General features: G+C 38.0%; 1 non-coding gene across 1 annotated transcript; it reads left to right on the top strand.

Annotated features, from left to right (window-relative positions):
* The first annotated feature begins 4,092 nt into the window (after window positions 1-4,092).
* LOC149204348 (U6 spliceosomal RNA) lies at window positions 4,093-4,195 on the top strand. The gene has a single exon (XR_016253181.1). It is a non-coding gene; the product is annotated as a U6 spliceosomal RNA (small nuclear RNA).
* Window positions 4,196-7,813: the final 3,618 nt, after the last annotated feature.

Here is a 7,813-nt window from a genome sequence, read left to right as displayed (position 1 = left end):
TTTAATCTAGTTTGACAAAGGCAGAGTCAAAACTAGATTTTTCTTGCTACATTTTCAACATATCTAGATAGTATAAACTTATTATTTACCTCATCGTAGAGATTATATGCTTTGGTGGTATTTGAGTACCCCAGGAAACTACACTTTCGACTTGTTGCACCAAGTTTTCTTCTTTGTTCCTTAGGAATCAAGGCATAGTAGGTCGAACCAAAAATGTTAAGATGTATTACCAAAGGAATGTGGCCATACACATTTCATAAGGAGTCTTGTTTTTTAGAGCATGAGATGGAAATATGTTTTTAATGCATCCTATACATAGAATTACATAAGCCCAAAAAACTAGCTTTACATTTTTTAAAACATTATCGAGCAAACCATATTTAAGATAGTCCTATTCATTCTTTCTAGTACACCATTTTGTTGAGGATTATATGGCATAGTTTTTTGATGTTGAATCCCATGTTGGTGAAGATAGTTTTCAAATTCATTTGTAGTATACTCTTTTCCATTATCAATACAAAGAGAGTCAATATATGATTGTTCATCATTTCAATCCATGCATGAAATTTTTTTAAAGTTTCAAAGGATTTTGATCTTTTTTTCAACAAATATACCCAACACATCCTAGTGTGATCATAAATAAAAGTCATCATGTATTCATTTCCATTTGCAAAAGGAATAGGCATAGAGCCACACAAATCAGAGTGAATCAGCGCAAGATTTCTATGTTCTCTAGAAAAGGAATCATTAAACGGTTGTTTTCTATGTTTTTCGAGGATACAAGCATCACATTTCTTCAATTTCCTTGGAATAGTTGGAAAACCATAAACACCATTTCTTTTCAAAAAATGAAGACTATCATAATTAACATGTCCAAATATTTTATGCCATAGAAGACTGGATGGCAATACCTTAGTTGTATAGAGAACTATATTCACAGTTTTGTGCACGAGCACATGTTCCTTGCAACTTCAATAGTCTCTCCTCCTCTATTCAAATCATGACAACTTTTATTATCTCAATTTTTCCATCAAACATGTGATTGGAGTGCCATTGTTGGTGAATGAGAACAAGGGACAACAAGTTTCTCACCGACTCTAGAAGGTAGAGTACATCATGCAGAAGAAAGTCAGGAAGTCCAGGAAGTTTAAGCCCGATGGTACCAAGTCTGGATGGCTTGAGACTTGAATTGTTTGCAAAGTATATAGCTCCATCTACATTATCATCGAAGTCTTCAAAAAATTCTTTCCAAAAGGTCATGTGGCAGGTTGCACCTATATCAAGAAACCATGCATCTTTCCAAGAAGCAAATGAAGTATGAAACAAGTATTTGTTAGAAATTATACTAGAGAGATATTGAATTTACTGAGTCAAAACATTAACACAGCAACAACCGTATGGCATCAAACAAAATATACATAGTGTTTACCCTTGAAAAACCCCAACTCCAGGGAATAACCTAATTAATTGAATTCCATTAGTTCCTTGGAAAAAACCAATCCAAGCCAACTAAGTAGGCCTTCACTACTCACTTCCCCTAGCCCCCTTATAATGAATTCTTCCAACCATTTTAAAGGCTCTATTACATGTAATTTATGGGAAAGTTACCATGAGAAACCAAAAAACCATGGCCCAAAACCACTACTATTGACCAAATCAGCTTTGACACTTTCCCTAAGTCAAGTTTACCTAACAATCCCCCCTCAAACCTTGACTTTGGGTTTCCCTTGACTAAATCTAGCCAAATAGGAAAAGTGATTCATTCTCACTCACTTTAGTGTTTAACCCCCTAAAATTTTATACCTGGTGTATTTGTTCCCCAACATACCCCCACTGACCTAAGCCCAACATAAGACTCTAGCAGCAATTTCCCATGTATACACATGCTTACTAGGTCTTACAATAGTATGCCTATTTACATGCTATAAACTTTCAACTCCAGTATAATAATTTTTTCTTGTTTTTGTTGTTATTGTCCCTTATTCCATCCTCTTGCCTAGTTATTGATTTGACTTAACTAGAACCATCAATACTCTTAAATAGACACAAAGCACCAACCAAATTACATATCTTACACACTATTGCATGTATTCTTGAGTGCATATATACAAATATGTGTTTCCACATTGTGTTCAAACCAAATGTTCTAATTAATAAGTGTGCACATTCCTTCTATTATAGCATTGGAGCATCTCTAATCTAATACTATAGGTTTCCATAAATTGATAGTTGTCTCATCAATTTAATTTTTGTTTTTCTTAGATCAAATAATAAGAAATAAGTGAATCAATAGAGACCCTCATATTTGAATTGGAAGCCAGGGGGCTTTGGATCTGTTTTTTTTACAATCATCACTTCTCCTCGTTCATTGTTACTTTTAATTTCCCCTTCCACGTTACTGTTTTGAGGATTTAAGATTGGATTGTTGTAATGTTGGCTACAAGCCATGAGCACAGATATCTCTAGCATCTACATTTGAATCTACCTTTCCCCTCATTTCAATCAACCAAACAACATCCATTTCTTCATAACGACCAGTCCAAAAATTGATGGATCTGAGGAATACTATGAGTGGTTCAAAGAATTATAACACCATCACTTTGTCTTCTCCTTTTAAGAACAATCCCATGGATGTCACTGTCATTAGAGAGATTTTTATTCTGGTTGTGAGTTTGTAGACTCGTAGAATTCGATTAGAACATTCCATATATTTTTTATTTTGCATCCAGTGTGTTCTTCTCGCCTTTTATCTTTCAATAAAGACTAGAATCCTGGTGCAATTTTCGAGCACAATTAGGGCATCTTCTATGCCAGTAGGACACATTAATCTCTCCATCCACAAACATTTTACCTTATCACTTAGACTCTAGTGGTGTTGTATTTACAGTGCTACCTACCCTCAACCTCCATTGGCCCTTCACTTCATGGTTTCGGATCTACATTGGTGCAACATATATTCCTTCACACTTCTAGCTCCATCAGGTTTAAGTTAACTACCAAATACAATTAAACCGTAGGCAACAGAGGCATCCCTCTAAAACCAATATATGGCTCTAATACCAAATTTTATAAATTTTACTAGAGAGATATTAAATTTACTAAGAGTAAAAAAATTAACACAATAACAATCATAAAACATCAAGCGAAATATGCATAGTGTTTACCCTTAAAAAACCCAAAACCCAACTAATGGAATTCCATTAGTTCTTTGGAAAAACCACCCTAAGTGAGCCTTCACCACTCACTTCACATAACCTCCTTATAATAATTTCTTCTAAGCCTTTTAAAGGCTCCATTACATGCAATCCGTAGGAAAATTACCACGAGAAACCAAAAACTCATGGTCCCAAAACCACTACTAATGACCCAACCAAATTTGAATCTTTATTAAAGTGAAGTCTTCCCAACGTTTTAAAGTAGACTACACATGAATTCCATTGGAAAAAAGCCATGGACAACCAAAAAACCATGGGCTCAAAGCCACTACTATAGAATTTGTCAACTCTGACTGTTTCCCCGAGTCGAGTTTACCTAACAAGCCCCCCTTAAACCTCAACTTGGGATTCCTCTTGACCAAATCCAACCAAACCAGCCAAATGAGTCAACCTCGCTCACTTTGGCCCTTACCCCCCCTCAAATTTTATATTGAGGGAGTACGCATGCATTATTAGATATTACAATATTATGCCCATTTGCAACAATAATTTTGGCTCCATATAATATTTTTTTGTTTTTGTTGCTATCGTAACAATTATTCCATTATCCTCTCAACTTAACATGCCACTAGCCCCTAAATCCTAGCTAGCTCTAATTTTTTCTTGCCTTCATACTCTAGTGCAAGACCCCATCATTGCAACTAAAACAACTAGGAGATTCCATTTCCACCTTTTCTTTATTTGGTTTTTCATTCTCTAAACCATTTTCAGAATCAGAGCAAATTCATTCATTTTGCTTCAGAGGTGTGGCTAGAAACATGCTCCCACCAAATTCTAATTACAAAACAAACTAACCTTGTTCTCTCACCCACCTTTTCATGACATAACCACTCGGGAGTCCCCATAATTGGCCATGAAAATTTGATCTAACTTGGCAGTCTCTTTGGAGACATCTGATAAAATTGGAATGATGTAGAGAAGATTAGCATGGCCCCTGCGCAAGGATGACACACACAAATAGAGAAATGGTCCCTTTTTTTAAAAATTTGATCTAACCCAACAACATCCATCACCCAAAATTATTAGTAGTCTTCTTATTGTTTTCACCATCATTTTCATTCTTAGAGCACATACTGTTGACCTCAGTGTCCATGCATGAGAAAGTTGATACATGACTCTAGCTCGGCCATAAGCTACACCATCAAGATGCAATGCAAACACTCCTTGCAAAGTAGAATCATGTGAGCCCCCCTTAACCTGTTTGAGTTCTTGATCTCAAGTGAATGTCATTCTCCTCCATTGTCATCGCCTCCTACTCATCCTCCTCTTCTCGACTCATTTTATGAGGTTGAGTTATTGTCCGAGATGGAGGAAACATTTGTATTATTTGTTTCCATAATCACCTTTCCTACCCAGAAACTCCACCTCCAAGCATAGGGTAATCCAGGGGACCATGGGAAAAATTCCTTTGATGTCGTGAAAACCACTTCTCAGTATCTAAGCTTTCCTTCCAACTCTATGTTCTTGGCATACATCTCCGAATCTACCGACGAGATAGATCAAAAAGACACAACTTGTTCACTCTCATTTCCCGTTCGTGGTGGATATCCACTAGTCTCTAAATGGTCTCATCATGGTTCCTACTAATTTAGTATACCACTAAGAAGGCTCTCATGCACAATGAAGCTCACCAATGTCATTTTTGATTTGGGTTTCACGAGAAATTAGTAATAACTTCACCTAGATCTTGGTGTATCCACTTTGAGAATTGAACCTTATCGTGCTTTCCATGGTCAACATCGGTTCCAAATGTATCTCTTAGCACATAAATAAAACTCAAATTTTCCCTCCTTCACAAGGCTTTATTCATCGGGCCATAAACCCTTAGCAAAAGAGGCATCTCTCTAAAACCATTATTAACTTTGATACCAGATGTAGCAATACCAGAGAGAAAAATATTCATTAAGAGAAAATTAAACCAAAAACACACACAAGCATAAACATAACACCATTTTTATCTTCGCAAAACCACAATTCCAGAGAAACACCTAACTAACGGTATTCCATTAGTCCCCTTGGCCAAAACGCTGGCCAGTTCAACCAAGTGAGCCTTCACTACACATCTTCTTGGCCCACTTTACAATGAAGTCCTCCCAACCTTTTAAATGCCCCATCACATAATTTCCATGGGAAAATTACAATGTGAAACTAAAAAAACATGGGCCCAAAAACCCTAGTAATATTGAAATGTGCAATAATATAATGAGAAGATTTAGTTGCTTTACCTTTTGTTGGATATGGAATTTTATCTTTGTCGTCTTTGCATTCTTTCTTGATTCTTTCCTAAGGGATTTTTCATGGGGACGCATCGTTTCCATCTTTATTATAATGAATATTAGTGGAGACTATATTTTCCTCCATAATGATATTTACCCCCCTACCTCTATTATTCTTCCTTCCAAATCCTCTTTTGCCACCTATTCCTCTAGAATAATCTTGTGTTTGATTCTTCTCTTTTTGTACAAGGAACAAAAATTCTTTAGGATATTGATAAGTTTTCTTCCTTTTCCCAAAATCTTTCTCCCGTCCTACAAACTTCTCCACAAGATTTTTAAAAGAAATGTCCTTGAGTTGGCCACTAGCTTGTAAGGATTCAAGATAGTGAGAATATGTAGGATACAGGGCCTTGACAAAGGTTGTGAGAGGGATGTCCATTTTAATTCCAATGTCTTCTACATCATGTGTGATAGCTCTAATTTATGAGCCAAGGGCTAGGGATTCATTTTCCTTCAACTCCAAGTTGAAGAGCTTGATCGTCAACTGAATTACCCCTAGTTTTGAGTTTGTCACATATAAATATTTCAACTTCTTTAATGCATCAAAAGTAGTTGTAACTAGAATAATAAGATGAATCACCTCTTCACTTACAAAAGTAGCAATCAAGGCATGTGCCTTTTTATCCTTATTCTCCCATATGCCAAGCTTTTTACCCAATGTGGGCTTGAGAAGTGCATTGCCACCTTCTCCTTCACAGACAACTTTCCTGATCCATTAATTAAAAAGGTATTATAGACTATGTGTGAATTCGCATATGTTACTTAATGCAATGGATCGAAATGATTACGAATAACATAAACAATTAAACCATTTAAAGACACATTCAAACACATCAACACGACAAAATTTAATAAAGGAGTTCACAGCTGCGTCTCTTGGTCTTTTCGCTTCTAGCATTGACCTCTTTATTTTGTCTTCAAGAATGTTGTTACAGACATGAGCTCAAAAACAGAGTCTCATATGAGAAAATGAACCTCACCACTGCGTTCAACTCGAAATTTCAAGTCAAACGAGTATAAACTTGACCATATTTGGCCACTGTGACCTCTAGATCCCCTGGAAAGTCAAAACCCACCTCTGCATATGACAAAACCACTTCTGCGCTGTCAAAACCACTTCTGCATGTGAAACTCCGCTTTTGGAAACCACGCACTCCTCGGCGGACTGTACCTGCAACTGGATGAAATAAAAGGCGGTTTGGCTTTATATCGATTCCCAACACTTGACATCTCGGTCAGCGGAATGATGTGAAGTGGTTGGTAATTTTAAGTGGGAGGTCGGTGGGTCGAAACCACCTCTCAACACTTCCGGCTTTCTATATGGTTCGAATATATATCATATGATTGAGGAGTAGTCTACGTAGGTGGAGGAATTGCCTGATTTTCATTGCCTCCCGGAAAATCATCCGCGCCATCCGCCACCCTCCCTCCACCGCTCCGCATTCACCAAAAATTCGAAATGGAGAAATTGCCATCCTCCACCGCTCTACCGCTCTGCATTCACCAAAAATTCGCCACCCTCCCTCCTTCCTCCTCGACTCGGCGTGCTTTGCAATTCCTCCGCTCTGCAGCTCTGCAGCTCACCACCCAGGGACAATTCGGTTAAAATTCTGAGTCAATTTCGTCCGGCGGAGGCCATCCCTGCGCCCTCCGCCACTCTCCCTCCACCGCTCCGCAATCACCAATTCGAAATGGAGAAATTGCGAAACTTCCTCCTCGACTCGGCGCCTCGTGCTCTGCAATTCCTCCGCTCTGCAGCTCACCACCCAAGGACAATTCGGTTAAAATTCCGAGTCAATTTCAATTGAAATCGACCTCAGGTTCATTACAACCCAATCTGTCTGATCAAATTTAATGGGAACCGCTAATTAGCATTCGCTTAGTGCCCCGCCTGCAAATACCCTGTCTTCCCTCGGATCGAACTTGATTTACAGGCTAAACTACAACTCAGATCCGTCCAATGAACGAAAATGTATATTCAACTCTGTAATTGTGATCGTAGAGAGATGGATGCTTCCACTGCACATCACCGTTCGCTCTAACGAAAAGCCAAAACCTCTGCACGGATTTACAAAATTCAAACCTCCGAGGGTCTGCAGCAAGTGCAGACGTACTACACATCACATTTCTCTCAAACAAAAACAGAAACCTCTGCACGGATTTTACAGCAATAAAAAACCTCCGATAGCCTGCAGAAAGAGCAGCCGTAGTCGTTTTATGAGCGATTGATGAGGGTTTCATTATATCCTGTACCGCTGGACCTACAATTCAACGTCATATTCATAATGGATGTTGTTGTTGCAGTGGGAGTTTCCTCTTTCA

The sequence above is a fragment of the Pinus tabuliformis genome, chromosome 1_2 (assembly GCF_031772625.1).
Source record: "Pinus tabuliformis cultivar Carrire ecotype Pingquan chromosome 1_2, CPIR1, whole genome shotgun sequence".
NCBI lineage: Eukaryota > Viridiplantae > Streptophyta > Pinopsida > Pinales > Pinaceae > Pinus > Pinus tabuliformis.
Note: the sequence above shows the minus strand (reverse complement) of the source record. Positions and strands in the feature narration are given on the sequence as shown.